General features: G+C 41.7%; 1 pseudogene; it reads left to right on the top strand.

Moving 5' to 3' along the window:
- The first annotated feature begins 5,829 nt into the window (after positions 1–5,829).
- Positions 5,830–7,606, top strand: LOC141020656 (uncharacterized; annotated as a pseudogene).
- The last annotated feature ends 12,735 nt before the right edge of the window (positions 7,607–20,341 follow it).

The raw sequence follows: 20,341 nt of genomic DNA, 5'->3' as shown, positions 1-20,341 counted from the left end.
TTAAGGGCATTTAAACAATTTATAAAATATGGGTTTCAACATGACAAATACCAGGGATTATTTACAACACTTTGAACATTTTGTTCTTCATGTTTGAGAAATTTGAATCTTGGACTTAAATTTGAATTTGAATTGAATTATGTTTTGGATCAAGCGAGGATTAGCAACAGTAATGTGATGACATGGCACCATTAATGGGGGATTACTGTAGTTTAATTATCCGGGCATCACACCACTCGAACATTCAGAGGGGGATACCATATCATCATACTACATCACAATCATTTTAAGGCTATGTTGATATCCAAGATAAATCATTATCAGCTCCCAGCTACTTATGCATGACATGGGAAACTATAATCTCTAATTGTCATTACAAACATGTTTAATCATAATGGGCTGAAGCCTGGATACTAGGTTAAACATATTTACACAAACAGAACAAGTCGAGTTCATACCAGTTTCTCTTTGCCATGACCAATTCATCGAATATCGTCATTATTGCCTTTCACTTGCACGACCGAATGATATGAAAATAAAAATAGTGCAAGAGTGTCATGGACTAAGCTGAAGTCTGCAAACATTTTATTCAACAGGAGAAGACAAGGTAAAATGGGTTCTTTATTAGTTCAACAGTTATTCAAATGAGAGCCACTCAACATTTTCATCGTGGTCTTCTCCTCGGTACAACTTGGATAAAAGGAAAAGAAATTCAGAGAAACACACTGAAATATTTTTGGAGTTTTAGGTTTTCTTGAACAAGGAGATAAAAGGGAAAAGCAAAAACGAGAAAAACTATTTACATGGGAAAGCTCCCAACAAGCAAAAGAAGAACAAGGAAATCTTTTTGGATTTTCTTTTTAGTGCTACTACTAAGCATGCATAGAAAGTAAATTACTACAACTATTTTTTTTGTTTTTTCTAAAGTTTTTCAAACACTCAAGAAGAAAGCAAGAAAATAAATCTAAGCATGGACGATACAATGAAAAAGTGTGAACACCAACAGATAGAATGATATGTAGACATGAATAGAATGTCGGTGGGAACACGTACTCCCCCGAGCTTAGGCTTTTGGCCTAACTTGTTAGTCGATCAGTAGCCTAGAGGGTAGTAGGGATCCTGAGGAGCAGTCATCCACTCATCCCACTGCTGAGGTGCCTGAGCAGCCTCTGCAGCAGCGTGAGCGTTCTAGTAGGCGATGATGTCTGTAGGCATAATCGGGTATCCGCCCCTGGCAATAGTATCAAACAAAGCAGGTGCAGGCAAGGGGATAACATTACGAGTTTCAATGCTATAGACCAGGTTATAAGGAATGGCAATATCAAGACGATCATGTGCTAGAAAGTGATGGTGATCCATGGCTGCACGGTCTAGATAAACCTTAGCAAGAGGGTAATCGTGAGGGCGTATCTCAACCTCGAAGTGAGCCGCCAAACGAGTAGCAAAAATCCCACCATGTATTTTACCCTGGGATTTATTAAGATGGAGGCGACAAGCCACGATAGCTCCCAAGCTATAAGTGTTGACGCCCTCTAATGCACGACGTAAAACAGCAAGTTCTGGTGAACTAAGTGCACCCACCTTCTCCCTAGCAAGCAAGTATTTGGTAATGAAGAGTGCAAAGTAACGAACAGCAGGAAAATGTAAGCCACCGGCAGTGATGGATGACACTCCTCTCTCATCACCCACTGTCAAAGTGCGACAGAAGGCCTCAAACTCAGCCGGCCTAGGCTCAGCCAAGCTCCCATCAGACGGGATCATGCATATGTTACAAAATTCAGTAAGTGGTATCTGATGGTTTTCAGCATATAAGTCAAAGCTTACTTCAGGAGGATTATTTCTAGGCAGAAAAGTAAAGATTTGAACAAAGATGTTTGTGAGGATTTGGTGCTGGTCACACTCATCTGCGATGAACTCGGTGAGGCCGGCATTAGCAATATATTGCAAGAACTCCGGAAGAATTCCAGCCTCTAGCAGGAACGGGGTGTGCGGCCATTCGCACGGTCGTACCTCCGCCAACCTCCGAGGGTGGAGATCACTGTCAGAAGATCCCTAATAACACCCTTGGAGTTCTTCTTAGAGCCAAACTTCCTAAAGATATTCATGTCCGCATACAATTTTCCTATGAACAAAAATCTGAAGTTTTAGTCCACAAAATTTTCTCAACAGAACTTCACAAAATTGATAGCAACTACTCATAGGGATACATAGAGGCCATAGCAAGCATTCAAACTACTTAGATCAATAAGAATTCAACATACAAGCCCATGTACAGCAACACCAAGAGTAGCTAATTATTCAAAGTATAAACCACTAAAACAAAAACTAATTGGACAAATGGTGGAGTCACATACCAAAAACCAATCCCCCGAAACAATTTTGGAAACGGAGCTTCGAGCAAAGAGATTGAAATCTGCGGGTTAGAGCTCAAGAACACGGGAGAGAGAGTAAGAGGGATTTTTTTCTAGAGGTAAGTGATGATGTGGGATGAAGAGATAAGTGAGGGGGCCCATGTGGGGACCACAACCCACCAGGGCGCGCCTGGGGTTCTTGGCGCGCCCAGATGGGTTGTGCCCACCTGGTGCACCTCCCTCTGGTATTATTTGCACCAAAAATTCTTAAATATTCATAAAAAATATCATATAAAATTTTCAGGGCATTCTGAGCACTTTTATTTTTGGGTCATTTTTTTATTGATCGGGAAATTCAGAAAACAGACAAAACATGGCATTTTATTTTATTTAACTAGTAAAAACAGAAAACAAAAAGTAGGGACAGAAAGTAGTGCTTACTAAATTCATCAACTTCATACCGCTAAAAAATGATTCATTAATAAGGTTGATCAGGTCTTATTAACAACCACTTTCGATTAGCATGAAACCGAAGAGCTTTTGTAAATCACTAAGTTACCTCAATGGGGATTTGCATCTCCCCAACAATAAGTATTTCATATTTCTTTTTGATAGTGGGTAGAGGTATTTGAAAACTTCCAATAGTGATTGTCGGAGATTTTTTAATAACATTAATAGCATTCACTTGGAATTGTTTCTTCGGAAAGTGCACCATATGCTCATTACCATTAATATGAAACGTGACCTTGCTTTTATTGCAATCAATAACAGCCCCTGCAGTATTCAAGAAGGGTCTACCAAGGATAATCGACATGTTGTCGTCCTTGGGCATCTCAAGTATAACAAAGTCAGTCAAAACAGTAACATTAGCAACAACAACGGGCACATCCTCACAGATACCAATAGGTATGGCAGTTGACTTGTCAGCCATTTGCAAAGATATTTCAGTAGGTGTGAGTTTATTCAAGTCAAGTCTTTTATATAAAGAGAAAGGCATGACACTAACACCAGCTCCTAAATCACACAAAGCAGTTTTCACATAATTCTTTTTGATGGAGCAAGGTATAGTTGGTATACCTGGATCTCCAAGTTTTTTAGGTACTCCATCTTTAAAAGTATAATTAGCAAGCATAGTGGATATTTCAGCTTCAGGCATTTTTCTCTTATTTGTGATGATGTCTTTCATATACTTTGCATAGGGAGGCATTTTCAAGATACCAGTCAAGCGAGTACACAAAAAGACTAGCCTCAGCATTTCAGCAAAGCGTTCAAATTCTTCATCATCATTCTTTTTAGTTGACTTGGGTGGAAAATGCATAGGTTTTTGGACCCGCGGTTCTCTTTCTTTACCGTGTTTCCTAGCCACAAATTCACTTTTATCATACCTTTTATTTTTAGGTTGTGGGTTATCAAGACCAACATGTGGTTCTATCTCAACATCAGTATCTGGTTCTTTTTCATTTGGTCGAGCATTTTCATGAACATCAGCATTATCTTTTCATTAACACTAGGTGGATGTTCACTATCAGATTGAGTTTCAACATCAGAGATAGAAGTTTCATTTTCATTATCAGGAGGTTTCTCTATTTCGGGTTCACTAGAAGCATGCAAAGTCCTATCATTTTTATTTTTCTTTTTCTTTCTAGAAGGAGTAGGTGCAGTGGTGTTGTTTCTTTGTGAGTCTTGTTCAATTCTTTTTGGATGTCCCTCGGGATAAAGTGGTTCCTGAGTCATTTTACCTCCTCTAGTTGCAACTCTAACAGCAAGGTCATGCATATTATTATTCATTTCATCAAGTAATTCTCTTTGTGATTTAGGAACTTGTTCTAGCTGGGTTTGTACCATAGAAGCATGTTTTACAGCACCTCTAACATCATTTGAAATTCTAAATAACAAGTCACTCAAGTGAGAAATCATATCAGAATTATATTTCAATTGTTTCATGACATTTGCATTGAAGTGATCTTCTTTTCTAATGTAGTTTTCAAACTCATAAAGGCATTAACTAGGAAGCATATTGCGAGGATTGTCATTATCATTGAATTTCATAAGAGAATTTACCTCTACCACCTTAGGTAGTGGTGGTGTATTAAGCCCATGTATTTCTTCAATAGGAGGTAAAATTTTAACATCCTCAGCTTTAATACCTTTTTCCTTCATAGATTTCTTTACCTCTTGCATATCTTCAGGACTGAGATATAATATACCCCTCTTCTTCAGAGTGGGTTTAGCCGGTGGTTCAGGAAGAGTCCAATCATCGTAATTTTTCAATATGTTATTCAATAATTCTTCAGTTTGAGCAATAGTTCGTTCCCTGAAAACACAACCAGCACAACTATCTACGAAGTCCCTAGAAGCATCGGTTAGTCCACTATAGAAGATATCAAGTATTTCATTTTTCTTAAGAGGATGATCAGGCAAAGCATTAAGTAACTGGCAAAGCCTCCCCCAAGCTTGTGGGAGACTCTCTTCTTTAGTTTTCACAAAGTTAAATATTTCCTGTAAGGCAGCTTGTTTCTTATGAGCAGGAAAATATTTTTCAGAGAAGTAATAAATCATATCCTGGGAACTACGCACACAACCAGGAGTAAGAGTATTGTACCAAGCTTTAGCATCACCCTTTAATGAGAACGGAAATAATTTGAGAATAAAGTAATAACGAGTCTTCTCATCATGAGTAAAAAGGGTGGCTATATCATTCAACTTAGTAAGATGTGCCACAACAGTTTCAGTTTCATAACCATGGAAAGGATCAGATTCAACCAAAGTAATTAACTCTAGATCGATAGAGAATTCATAATCCTTATCATCAATAAAGATAGGTGAAGTAGCAAACTTAGGATCACATTTCATTCTAGCATTCAGAGATTTTTCTTTATACTTGCATAGTAATTTCTCTAGATCATCTCTATGCTTACAAGCAAGAATATCTCTAGTTGTCTCCTCATTCATAACATAACCTTCCGGTACCTTAGGTAATTCATATCTAGGAGGGCTAGTTCTAGCAGGTGTTTCAGGAGTTTCAGTTTCAAGCTCATCATCAGATTCAACAACATCATGTTGTATTACTCTAGCAATTTGTGCATCAAGAAAATCACCAAGTGGCACATCATCATTATCAAGCAAGGTACTACCATCATCATAAGCATCATTCATAGTAGAAGTAGCATCATCAATAACTTGCGACATATCAGAATTAATAGCATGTGGTGGTGTTGCAAGTTTACTGTTAAAGTATTCCTTTCTGTCATTAGCCAATGTATAGGAAAGTAACTAGATATCCTACCGAATATCTTGTGTATAAATTCGGTTAGGCATGTCTATGATCTTCCTTGTTTCCCAAGGATTGTACTCCTATATATTGTTAATACATGCGCCCTTGATGAGGCGTGATTCACAACCATATTCGTTTTCTTGGTATCAGATACGATCCTTCCTCCACCTGATCGCTCAACTCTGGTCAGCCCGCCACAGCACCATGACTGGCACCTCCTCATCCCAAAACAGCTCCACCCTCCCCACCACCCGTAACTCCACCACCGGCGCCATGCTCTCCACCCCCATGCCGTCTTCCGCTTCTCTGGCAGCGAACGTGGCCAGCGTCCGTACCCATGTCCCCGTCACCTTGGACCTCCACACCTCCAACTTCACCAAGTGGAGGATGTTGATTCGCGTCCTCCTCGGCAAGTACGACCTCCTCCCACACGTCACCGCCGAGGCGGACCGCACCCCGGACTAGACTCGCAAGGACTACATAGTCCGTTCATGGTTGTACGGGTCCATCTCTGATGAGATCCTCGACATCATCATGGTGGAGGACCAGACGGCCTAGGAAGCTTGGACGCTCATCACCAACTTGTTTCTCGACAACCAGATGACTCGCGCAGTCTACCTTGAGGCGGAGTTCCACGGTCTCATCCAAGGCGACCTCTCCATCACCGCCTACTGCCACCATCTTAAGGCCCTCTCCGATGCTCACAGCAATGTCGGCACCCCCATCTCCGACCAAACGCTCGTCCTCAACTGTCTTCGTGGGCTCAATCCGCGCTTCTCCGACATCACCACCATCGTCACCATGCAGAGTCCCCTCCCGTCTTTCACCCAGACGAGGTCGCTACTCACGCTTCGCGAGACTTAGCTCACTAACTCCGTCGTTGTCGGGAACCAGACGGCCTTCTACAGCAGCACAAACTCTCATGGCGCCACCGGCTCCAACTCTACTGGACAACATCGTGGCTCTGACCGCGGCGACGGCACCCGCAACACCCACACCTCCATCGGGGGCTCCTTTGGTGGCAACCGCAACAGCGGTAATTGGTGCAAAAAGAAGAGCTATGGCGGCGGCCACAGCAACGGCGGGAACAGCGGCGGCAGCAGCTCGGGCGCCAGCGACAGCAACGCCCAGCGGGGGGCGTTTTCTTCTGTCGGGCCCTGGGTCTGCTTCAACCCCTATACGGGGCAGGCCTAGCACCTCTCGGCCCCATCAGCACCCCGCTCCAACAACAGCGCCGGCCTCCTTGGCCCACGTCCTCCTGTGTTGCCGCCAGCCCAAGCCTTCACGTCCCTCGCGCCTCTGCACGGGCAGGCCTTCGGTACAAACCCCCCACCGATCCCTGGCTACGGTGGTGCCCCGGCGTGGGACTATTTTGTGCTGCTCGCCGCCCTGAACAACGCCGCCACCCCATCCACCATTGGTGAGTGGGTCATGGACTCTGGAGCGACAGCACATATGTCCTCTGACCCCTGTATGCTCCACAATCTCCTTCCTTCTCCTTCTTCCTCCATTGTCATCGTAGGCAACGGTTCTACCTTACCCATCTCTCACATTGGACACGCCTCCATCCCTTCTTCCGCACGTTCTCTCATGCTTCATAATGTTTTAGTTGTCCCTCATATTTTCAAAAATTTACTTTCCGTTCGACGTTTCACGATTGACAATCTTTGCTCTATTGAATTTGACCCATTTGGCTTCTCTGTGAAGGACCTTCGCACCAAGGCCGTGATTCTTCACTGCAATAGCTTCGGTGACCTCTACATCTTCCCATCCTCGGTCATCAACCACCACGCCCATGGACTCCTCGCCACCACCTCCACCGAGCTTTGGCATCATCTCTTAGGTCATCCTGGATGCGACACCACGTCCCATCTTCATAAGAACTCTTTTATTCCATGTAATAAAGCAGCCTCGCATGTATGCCATGCTTGTCAACTTGGCAAACATGTGCGCTTGACCTTCACTAGGTCTACCTCAATAAGCGTCGAACCCTTTCGGTTGATTCATTGTGATCTTTCGACTTCTCCGGTTTTAAGCAACTCTGGTTTTAAATACTATCTTACTATTGTTGATGTTTTTTCTCACTTCATGTGGACCTTTCCCCTTCGCTTAAAATCTGACATAGCCGCCATTCTTATTAATTTTGTTGCCTATGTACGCACACAATTCTCTTGCCCTCTCGTTACCATGCAAGCGGACAACGGGACAAAATTTATAAATTCTACAGTCACCACGTTCTTCGCAACTCACGGTATTCATCTCCGTCTCTCGTGCCCCTACACATCCGCCCAAAACGGCAAAGCTGAACGTGTTATCCGCATGATCAACGATGTCATCCGCACCCTTCTCTTTCAATCCTCCATGCCACCTCCTTACTGGGCCGAAGCACTTGCCACGCCAACGCATCTCGTGAATATCTGCCCATCCCAATCGATTAGCTTTTCTATGCCATACATACGCCTCCACGACACTACACCTAACTACGCCGCTCTTCGCGTCTTTGGTTGCCTATATTACCCTAACCAGTCCGCCATGGCGAAACACAAACTTTCTCCCCGTTCTGTAGCTTGTGTTTTCCTTGGGTACCCTAGCAACAACAAAGGCTATCGTTGCCTTGACCTCACCACTCGTCGTGTCATTATTTCTCGCCATGTCGTCTTTGACGAAATGGTTTTTCCTTTTTCCTACTCCAAAGACCGTCCCGCTAACCCTATTACCGAACTCGGTTTCCTACTCGACCTCACGGCCTCGCAGCCTCCGCTTGCAGCCACCAACTCATCCATGCTGCATGCAAACCCATCAGCCGCCATGCATGCACCTCCCTACACATTCCCTCGGCCGGCTGGTAGCCCTCCGCCAGGCTTTCCCACCAGCCATGCATGCACACCCGAAACCCGCCATGCATGGTGGCTCCTCGCTTCCCTCCTGGCCTGTCTCACCCGCAACCCCTCCAGCCTCGCCCGCGGCTTCATCCGCTGCCAACGCCTCGGCCGCAACCCCCGCCTCGCACACAAGCTCGCCCGCTACTTCCACCTCGCCTGTTTCTTCTGCGATCAGAGACATCTCTCCGCCCGTCATTATACATCGGCCACCATCCCCAACCAATACTCATACTATGGTTACACGTGCTAAACGTGGTCTTTTCCAACCTGTTGACCATCTCAACTTTCTTGCTTCCCACTCCACACCCTCGCCTATCCCTAAGACATACCGGGGTGCACTACATGACCCGCACTGGCGTCATGCGATGAACGAGAATTTGATGCTCTTGTCACTAACGGGACGTGGTCTTTAGTCCCCCGTCCTCCTCGTGCTCATGTTGTTTCAGGGAAGTGGATCTTCAAGCATAAGTTTCACTTGGATGGACGCCTTGCGCGGTACAAGGCTCGGTGGGTGGTTAGTGGCTACTCTCAACAACAGGGCATCGACTTTGATGAGACATTCAGCCCTGTTGTTAAGCCCGCCACGATCTGCATCGTCCTCAGTCTCACGGTCTCGCGGTCGTGGCCTATTCACCAGCTCGACGTTAAGAATGCCTTTCCCCATGGCAATCTTGATGAGGAGGTCTACTGTCAGCAACCCCCTGGCTTTGTTGATGCTCGCTGCCCCGACTATGTGTGACGTCTGCACAAATCACTTTACGGTCTCAAGCAGACCCCCTATGCTTGGTACCAACGGTTTGTGCTTTTTGCACATCGGCTTTGTTTCGTCGCTTCCAAGTCAGATGTGTCCCTCTTCATCTACAAGCGTGGACATGACCTCGCCTATATTCTTCTATATGTAGACGACATCGTCATTGATACGTCTCCAACGAATCTATAATTTTTGATTGCTCCATGCTATATTATCTTCTGTTTTGGACATTATTGGGCTTTAATATTCACTTTTATATTATTTTTTGGGACTAACCTATTAACCGGAGGCCCAGCCCAGAATTGCTGTTTTTGCCTATTTCAGAGTTTCGCAGAAAAAGAATATCAAACGGAGTCCAAACGGAATGAAACCTTCGGGAACATGATTTTCGGAACGAACATGATCCAGGAGACTAGAACCCTACGTCAAGGAAGCTTTCAGGAAGCCACGAGGTAGGGGGCGCGCCTACCCCCCTCGGCGCGCCCTCCACCCTCGTCGGCCCCATGTTGCTCCACCGACGTACTCCTTCCTCCTATATATACCTACGTACCCCCAAACGATCAGATACGGAGCCAAAAACCTAATTCCACCGCCGCAACCTTCTGTACCCACGAGATCCCATCTTGGGGCCTGTTCCGGAGCTCCGCCGGAGGGGGCATCAATCACGGAGGGCTTCTACATCAACACCATAGTCTCTCCGATGAAGTGTGAGTAGTTTACCTCAGACCTTCGGGTCCATAGTTATTAGCTAGATGGCTTCTTCTCTCCTTTTGGATCTCAATACAATGTTCTCCCCCTCTCTCGTGGAGATCTATTCGATGTAATCTTCTTTTGCGGTGTGTTTGTTGAGACCGATGAATTGTGGGTTTAAGATCAAGTTTATCTATGAACAATATTTGAATCTTCTCTGAATTCTTTTATGTATGATTGGTTATCTTTGCAAGTCTCTTCGAATTATCAGTTTGGTTTGGCCTACTAGATTGATCTTTCTTGCAATGGGAGAAGTGCTTAGCTTTGGGTTCAATCTTGCGGTGTCCTTTCCCGGTGACAGTAGGGGCAGCAAGGCACGTATTGTATTGTTGCCATCGAGGATAACAAGATGGGGTTTTTATCATACTCCAAGAATTTATCCCTCTACATTGTGTCATTTTGCTTAAAGCGTTACTTTGTTCTTATGAACTTAATACTCTAGATGCATGCTGGATAGCGGTCGATGTGTGGAGTAATAGTAGTAGATGCAGGTAGGAGTCGGTCTACTTGTCTCGGATGTGATGCCTATATACATGATCATACCTAGATATTCTCATAACTATGCTCAATTTTGTCAATTGCTCAACAGTAATTTGTTCACCCACCGTAAAATACTTATGCTCTTGAGAGAAGCCACTAGTGAAACCTATGGCCCCCGGGTCTATTTTCCATCATATTTATCTTCCTACACTTAGTTATTTCCGTTGCTTTTATTTTACTTTGCATCTTTATCATAAAAATACCAAAAATATTATCTTATCATATCTATCAGATCTCACTCTCGTAAGTGGCAGTGTAGGGATTGACAACCCCTTATCGCGTTGCTTGCGAGGATTTATTTGTTTGTGTAGGTGCGAGGGACTCACGCCTAGCCTCCTACTGGATTGATACCTTGGTTCTCAAAAACTGAGGGAAATACTTACGCTACTTTGCTGCACCACCCTTTCCTCTTCAAGGGAAAACCAACGCAGTCCTCAAGACGTAGCAAGAAGGATTTCTTGCGCCGTTGCCGGGGAGGTCTACGCAAAAGTCAACATACCAAGTACCCATCACAAACCCTTATCTCTCGCATTACATTATTTGCCATTTGCCTCCCGTTTTCCTCTCCCCCACTTCACCCTTGCCATTTTATTCGCCCTTTTTCCGTTCGTCTTTTCGTTTGCCTTGATGTCTTACTTGGCTCGTTTGCTCGTTTGGTTGAAATAGTTGAGTATTTATTCCTAAACAGAGAAGCTAATATCTATGGATCCTCATCCGCTTGCCAATCTTTTTAAGAGATCCAATTATGATGAACCAATTCCTAGTGATTTGGATGCACTAGATTATCTTTATAAGGTCTTGCTTGAAATCCGTGAATCTGAAAATTGTGATGAAGTGCTTTATGAAATAATACACGATAGATCTTTGAATAAAAAGCATAATTGCAATGATTTTATTATAAATTCTATTGATGCAAATTTTGCTAATAATATGCAAAACCCTAAGCTTGGGGATGCTAGTTTTGCTATTTCCACTACCTGTTGCAATAATCATGATTGGGGAGATTCTTCTTATGATCTTGAAAATTTATTTAAGCCCCATGATGAATATAAGATTGATAATAGTGTTTGCAATAATATTGAAAGTGGGTTTGGAAGAGTGTCAACTTTAGATCCCACATATTTGGATAATATTCAATCTTATGAAATTTTTGATAAAAGTGGGCTTGGAGAAATCATGACTTTAGTTAATGATAATCCCACTATTTTGGAAGAGTGTCAACTTCGCATGCATGTGGATCGTGTTGAGAATATGTTATGTGATAGCTATATTGTTGAATTTTCTTATGATCCTACATGCAATTATTATGAGAGAGGAAAATATGGTTATAGAAATTTTCATGTTAGTAAATTACCTCTCGTTATGTTGAGATTGCTATTGTTCCTTTTCGCTTCCTTGCATATGCTAGTTTTTGCTTGCTATGATAATTTGTTTTTCTATAAGATGCCTATGCATAGGAATTATGTTAGACTTAGATGTGCTTGTCACGTGTTTTATGACGCTCTCTTTGTTCTTCAATTCTTTTCTTTCATGTGAGCATCATTAAAATTATCAATGCCTAGCTAAAAGGCTTTAAAGAAAAGCGCTTGTTGGGAGACAACCCAATATTTTTCCTTGCTGTTATTCAATAAATATTTGTTCTAGCCTCTGGTTAGATATGTTTTTATGTTTTAATTAGTGTTTGTGCCAAGTTAAACCTATAGGATCTTCTTGGATGATAGTTATTTGATCTTGCAGAAAATTCCAGAAACTTTCTGTTCACGAAAATAGTTCTTAAAAATCACCCGAACGTGATAAAATATTGATTCCAATTGCTTCTGATCAATAAACAAATTGTCTAGGTCGTCCTATTTTGGCTGATTGTTTTGAGTTCCAGAAGTTTGTGTTAGTTACAGATTACTACAGACTGTTCTGTTTTTGACAGATTCTGTTTTTCGTGTGTTGTTTGCTTATTTTGATGAATCTATGGCCAGTAAAAGAGTTTATAAACCATAGAGAAGTTGTAATACAGCAGGTTTAACACCAATATAAATAAAGAATCAGTTCATTACAGTACCTTGAAGTGGTCTTTTGTTTTCTTTCGCTAGCGGAGCTCACGAGATTTTCTGCTGAGTTTTGTGTTGTGAAGTTTTCAAGTTTTGGGTGAAAGATTTGATGGATTATGGACCAAGGAGTGGCAAGAGCCTAAGCTTGGGGATGCCCATGGTACCCCAAAGATAATCTAAGGACACCAAAAAGCCAAAGCTTGGGGATGCCCCGGAAGGCATCCCCTCTTTCGTCTACTTCCATCGGTAACTTTACTTGGAGCTATATTTTTATTCACCACATGATATGTGTTTTGCTTGAAGCGTCTTGTATGATTTGAGTCTTTGTTTGTTAGTTTACCACAATCATCCTTGCTGTACACACCTTTTGAGATAGACACACATGATTCGGAAATTATTAGAATACTCTATGTGCTTCACTTATATCTTTTGAGTTATATAGTTTTGCTCTAGTACTTCACTTATATCTTTTAGAGTACGGTGGTGGATTTGTTTTATAGAAACTATAGATCTCTCATGCTTCACTTATATTATTTTGAGAGCCTTAAAATAGCATGGCAATTTTCTTTAATTAATATCATGAGAAATTTGATGCTTGATAATTGTTTTGAGATATAAAGGTGGTAATATCATAGTTGTGCTAGTTGAGTAATTGTGGAATTGAAAAATACATGTGTTGGAGTTTGTGATTCCCGTAGCATGAACGTATGGTGAACCGTTATATAACGAAGTCGGAGCATGAAGTATTTGTTGATTGTCTTCCTTTGTGTGGCGGTCGGGATCGCGCGATGGTTAACTCCTACCAACCCTTCCCCTAGGAGCATGCGGAGTAGTACTTTGCTTCGAGGGCTAATAATTTTTTGCAATAAGTATATGAGTTCTTTATGACTAATGTGAGTCCATGGATTATATACACACTTACCTTTGCGCAATTTTCTAGCCTCTTCGGTACCACGCATTGCCCTTTCTCACCTTGAGAGTTGGTGCAAACTTCGTCGGTGCATCCAAACCCCGTGATATGATACACTCTATCACACATAAACCTCCTTATATATTCCTCAAAACAGCCACCATACCTACCTATCATGGCACTTCCATAGCCATTCCGAGATATATTGCCATGCAACTTTCCACCGTTTCATTTATCATGACATACTCCATCATTGTCATATTGCTTTGCATGATCATGTAGTTGACATTGTATTTGTGGCAAAGCCACCGTTCATAATTCTTCCATACATGTCGCTCTTGATTCATTGCATATCCCGGTACACCGCCGGAGGCATTCATATAGAGTCATATTTTGTTCTAAGTATTGAGTTGTAATTCATGAGTTGTAAGTAAATAAAAGTGTGATGATCACCATTATTAGAGCATTGTCCCAAGTGAGGAAAGGATGATGGAGACTATGATTCCCCCACAAGTCGGGATGAGACTCCGGACTAAAAAAAAGAGGCCATAAAAAAAGAGAAAAGGCCCAAATAAAAAAATGAGAGAAAAAGAGAGAAGGGACAATGTTACTATCCTTTTACCACACTTGTGCCTCAAAGTAGCACCGTGATCTTCATAATAGAGAGTCTCTCATTTTCATATACTAGTGGGAAATTTCATTATAGAACTTGGCTTGTATATTCGAATGATGGGCTTCCTCAAATGCCCGAGGTCTTCGTGAGCAAGCAAGTTGGATGCACACCCACTTAGTTTCTTTTTGAGCTTTCATACACTTATAGCTCTAGTGCATCCGTTGCATGGCAATGCCTACTCCTCGCATTAACATCAATTGATGGGCATCTCCATAGCCTCGTTGATGTGAGACTTTCTCCTCTTTTGTCTTCCCACATAACCCCTACCATTATACCTTATTCCACCATAGTGCTATATCCATGGCTTGCGCTCATGTATTGCGTAAGAGTTGAAAAGGCTGAAGCGCGTTAAAAGCTCTGTTGGAAAAGGCAGTGCCTAGAAGGCGCTTAGGCACGCCTAGGCGCTAGGCAATGGCCAAACGCCTCGTCTAGGGCATAAATGGAGGTCTAGGCAGGGCAAGCAAGGAATTGCCTACCCAAGCAAGAAATCATGCCACATACTACACTAATATGCCAAACGGGTTATATTCCAATGGTAGTAGACGGAAATTAACTTATTTATATGCCCTAAACTACTATCAACACCCATATAATAATCAAAAATACACTACGAGTAAAAACTATATTATCGCCTAGGTCGCGCCTAGGGAGCTTAGGCACCGCCTAGGCACTAGGCGAAGGCCAACCGCCTCGCTTACGCCTACCGCTTTTTCCAACCCCGGTTAAAAGTATGAACCAATTGCTTGGCTAAAACCGGGGTCGTACATGATATGAATATTTTGTGTGGGGAAGATGGAGCATAGCCAGACTATATGATTTTGTAGGGATAACTTGCTTTGGCTATGTTATTTTGATAAGACATAATTGCTTACTTAGTATGCTTGAAATATTATTGTTTTTATGTCAACATTAAACTTTTCTCTTGAATCATATCAAATCTGAACATTCATGCCACAATAAGAAGAATTACATTGAAATTATGCCAAGTAGCATTCCGCATGAAAACTTCTGTTTTTATCATTTACCTACTCGAGGACGAGCAGGAATTAAGCTTGGGGATGCTTGATACGCCTCCAACGTATCTATAATTTATGATTGCTCCATGCTATATTATCTTCTATTTTGGACATTATTGGGCTTTATTATTCACTTTTATATTATTTTTTGGGACTAACCTATTAACCGGAGCCCAGCCCAGAATTGTTGTTTTTTGCCTATTTCAGAGTTCGCAGAAAAAGAATATCAAACGGAGTCCAAACGGAATGAAACCTTCGGGAACGTGATTTTTGGAACAAACATGATCCAGGAGACTTGGACCCTACGTCAAGGAAGCTTCCACGAAGCCACGAGGTAGGGGGCGCACCCTCCACCCTCGTGGGCCCCATGTTGCTCCACCGACGTACTCCTTCCTCCTATATATACCTACGTACCCCCAAACGATCAGATACGGAGCCAAAAACCTAATTCCACCGCCGCAACGTTCTGTACCCACGAGATCCCATCTTGGGGCCTGTTCCGGAGCTCCGCCGGAGGGGGCATCAATCACGGAGGGTTTCTACATCAACACCATAGCCGCTCCGATGAAGTGTGAGTAGTTTACCTCAGACCTTCGGGTCCATATTTATTAGCTAGATGGCTTCTTCTCTATTTTTGGATCTCAATACAATGTTCTCCCCCTCTCTCGTGGAGATCTATTCGATGTAATCTTCTTTTGCGGTGTGTTTGTTGAGATCGATGAATTGTGGGTTTATGATCAAGTTTATCTATGAACGATATTTGAATCTTCTCTGAATTCTTTTATGTATGATTGGTTATCTTTGCAAGTCTCTTCGAATTATCAGTTTGGTTTGGCCTACTAGATTGATCTTTCTTGCAATGGGAGAAGTGCTTAGCTTTGGGTTCAATCCTGCGGTGTCCTTTCCTAGTGACAGTACGGGCAGCAAGGCACATATTGTATTGTTGCCATCGAGGATAACAAGATGGGGTTTTTATCATATTGCATGAATTTATCCCTCTACATCATGTCATTTTGCTTAAAGCGTTACTCTGTTCTTATGAACTTAATACTCTAGATGCATGCTGGATAGCGGTCGATGTGTGGAGTAATAGTAGTAGATGCAGGCAGGAGTCGGTCTACTTGTCTCGGACGTGATGCCTATATACATTATCATACCTAGATATTCTCATAACTATGCTCAATTATGTCAATTGCTCAACAGTAATTTGTTCACCCACCGTAAAATACTTATGCTCTTGAGAGAAGCCACTAGTGAATCCTATGGCCCCCGGGTCTATTTTCCATCATATTAATCTTCCAACACTTAGTTATTTCCGTTGCTTTTATTTTACTTTGCATCTTTATCATAAAAATACCAAAAATATTATCTTATCATATCTATCAGATCTCACTCTCGTAAGTGACCGTGTAGGGATTGACAACCCCTTCTCGCGTTGGTTGCGAGGATTTATTTGTTTGTGTAGGTGCGAGGGACTCGCGCGTAGCCTCCTACTGGATTGATACATTGGTTCTCAAAAACTGAGGGAAATACTTACGCTACTTTGCTGTATCACCCTTTCCTCTTCAAGGGAAACCAACGCAGTGCTCAAGAGGTAGCAAGAAGGATTTCTGGCGCCGTTGCCGGGGAGGTCTACGCAAAAGTCAACATACCAAGTACCCATCACAAACCCTTATCTCCCGCATTACATTATTTGCCATTTGCCTCTCGTTTTCCTCTCCCCCACTTCACCCTTGCCGTTTTATTCGCCCTTTTTCCGTTCGTCTTTTCGTTTGCCTTGATGTCTTACTTGGCTCCTTTGCTCGTTTGGTTGAAATAGTTGAGTATTTATTCCTAAACAGAGAAGCTAATATCTATGGATCCTCATCCGCTTGCCAATCTTTTTAAGAGATCCAATTATGATGAACCAATTCCTAGTGATTTGGATGCATTAGATTATCTTTATAAGGTCTTGCTTGAAATCCGTGAATCTGAAAATTGTGATGAAGTGCTTTATGAAGTAATTCACGATAGATCTTTGAATAAAAAGCATGATTGCAATGATTTTATTATAAATTCTATTGGTGCAAATTTTGCTAATAATATGCAAAACCCTAAGCTTGGGGATGCTAGTTTTGCTATGTCCACTACCTGTTGCAATAATCATGATTGGGGAGATTCTTCTTATGATCTTGAAAATTTATTTAAGCCCCATGATGAATATAAGATTGATAATAGTGTTTGCAATAATATTGAAAGTGGGTTTGGAAGAGTGCCAACTTTAGATCCCACATATTTGGATAATATTCAATCTTATGAAATTTTTGATAAAAGTGGGCTTGGAGAAATCATGACTTTAGTTAATGATAATCCCACTATTTTGGAAGAGTGTCAACTTCGCATGCATGTGGATCGTGTTGAGAATATGTTATGTGATAGCTATATTGTTGAATTTTCTTATGATCCTACATGCAATTATTATGAGAGAGGGAAATATGGTTATAGAAATTTTCATGTTAGTAAATTACCTCTCGTTATGTTGAGATTGCTATTGTTCCTTTCCGCTTCCTTGCATATGCTAGTTTTTGCTTGCTATGATAATTTGTTTTTCTATAAGATGCCTATGCATAGGAATTATGTTAGACTTAGATGTGTTTGTCACGTGTTTTATGACGCTCTCTTTGTTCTTCAATTCTTGTCTTTCATGTGAGCATCATTAAAATTATCAATGCCTAGCTAAAAGGCTTTAAAGAAAAGCGCTTGTTGGGAGACAACCCAATATTTTTCCTTGCTGTTATTCAATAAATATTTGTTCTAGCCTCTGGTTAGATATGTTTTTATGTTTTAATTAGTGTTTGTGCCAAGTTAAGCCTATAGGATCTTCTTGGATGATAGTTATTTGATCTTGCAGAAAATTCCAGAAACTTTCTGTTCACGAAAATAGTTCTGAAAAATCACCCGAACGTGATAAAATATTGATTCCAATTGCTTCTGATCAATAAACAAATTGTCTAGGTCGTCCTATTTTGGCTGATTTTTTTGACTTCCAGAAGTTTGTGTTAGTTACAGATTACTACAGACTGTTCTGTTTTTGACAGATTCTGTTTTTCGTGTGTTGTTTGCTTATTTTGATGAATCTATGGCCTGTAAAAGAGTTTATAAACCATAGAGAAGTTGTAATACAGCAGGTTTAACACCAATATAAATAAAGAATCAGTTCATTACAGTACCTTGAAGTGGTCTTTTGTTTTCTTTCGCTAGCGGAGCTCACGAGATTTTCTGCTGAGTTTTGTGTTGTGAAGTTTTCAAGTTTTGGGTGAAAGATTTGATGGATTATGGACCAAGGAGTGGCAAGAGCCTAAGCTTGGGGATGCCCATGGTACCCCAAAGATAATCTAAGGACACCAAAAAGCCAAAGCTTGGGGATGCCCCGGAAGGCATCCCCTCTTTCGTCTACTTCCATCGGTAACTTTACTTGGAGCTATATTTTTATTCACCACATGATATGTGTTTTGCTTGAAGTGTCTTGTATGATTTGAGTCTTTTTTTGTTAGTTTACCACAATCATCCTTGCTGTACACACCTTTTGAGATAGACACACATGATTCGGAAATTATTAGAATACTCTATGTGCTTCACTTATATCTTTTGAGTTATATAGTTTTGCTCTAGTACTTCACTTATATCTTTTAGAGTACGGTGGTGGATTTGTTTTATAGAAACTATAGATCTCTCATGCTTCACTTATATTATTTTGAGAGCCTTAAAATAGCATGGCAATTTTCTTTAATTAATATCATGAGAAATTTGATGCTTGATAATTGTTTTGAGATATAAAGGTGGTAATATCATAGTTGTGCTAGTTGAGTAATTGTGGAATTGAAAAATACATGTGTTGGAGTTTGTGATTCCCGTAGCATGCACGTATGGTGAACCGTTATGTAACGAAGTCGGAGCATGAAGTATTTGTTGATTGTCTTCCTTTGTGTGGCGGTCGGGATCGCGCGATGGTTAACTCCTACCAACCCTTCCCCTAGGAGTATGCATAGTAGTACTTTGCTTCGAGGGCTAATAAATTTTTGCAATAAGTATATGAGTTCTTTATGACTAATGTGAGTCCATGGATTATACGCACGCTTACCTTTCCGCAATTTTCTAGCCTCTTCGGTACCACGCATTGCCCTTTCTCACATTGAGAGTTGGTGCAAACTTCGCGGGTGCATCCAAACCCCGTGATATGATACGCTCTATCACACATAAACCTCCTTATATATTCCTCAAAACAGCCACCATACCTACCTATCATGGCACTTCCATAGCCATTCCGAGATATATTGCCATGCAACTTTCCACCGTTTCATTTATCATGACATACTCCATCATTGTCATATTGCTTTGCATGATCATGTAGTTGACATTGTATTTGTGGCAAAGCCACCGTTCATAATTCTTCCATACATGTCGCTCTTGATTCATTGCATATCCCGGTACACCGCCGGAGGCATTCATATAGAGTCATATTTTGTTCTAAGTATTGAGTTGTAATTCATGAGTCGTAAGTAAATAAAAGTGTGATGATCACCATTATTAGAGCATTGTCCCAAGTGAGGAAAGGATGATGGAGACTATGATTCCCCCACAAGTCGGGATGAGACTCCGGACTAAAAAAAAGAGGCCATAAAAAAGAGAAAAGGCCCAAATAAAAAAATGAGAGAAAAAGAGAGAAGGGACAATGTTACTATCTTTTTACCACACTTGTGCCTCAAAGTAGCACCGTGATCTTCATAATAGAGAGTCTCTCATTTTCATATACTAGTGGGAAATTTCATTATAGAACTTGGCTTGTATATTCCAATGATGGGCTTCCTCAAATGCCCGAGGTCTTCGTGAGCAAGCAAGTTGGATGCACACCCACTTAGTTTCTTTTTGAGCTTTCATACACTTATAGCTCTAGTGCATCCGTTGCATGGCAATGCCTACTCCTCGCATTAACATCAATTGATGGGCATCTCCATAGCCCATTGATTAGCCTCGTTGATGTGATACTTTCTCCTCTTTTGTCTTCCCACATAACCCCTACCATTATACCTTATTCCACCATAGTGCTATATCCATGGCTTGCGCTCATGTATTGCGTAAGATTTGAAAAGGCTGAAGCGCGTTAAAAGTA

Source organism: Aegilops tauschii, chromosome 3, assembly GCF_002575655.3.
Source record: "Aegilops tauschii subsp. strangulata cultivar AL8/78 chromosome 3, Aet v6.0, whole genome shotgun sequence".
Lineage (NCBI taxonomy): Eukaryota > Viridiplantae > Streptophyta > Magnoliopsida > Poales > Poaceae > Aegilops > Aegilops tauschii.
This window is presented reverse-complemented; position numbering and strand designations above follow the sequence as displayed.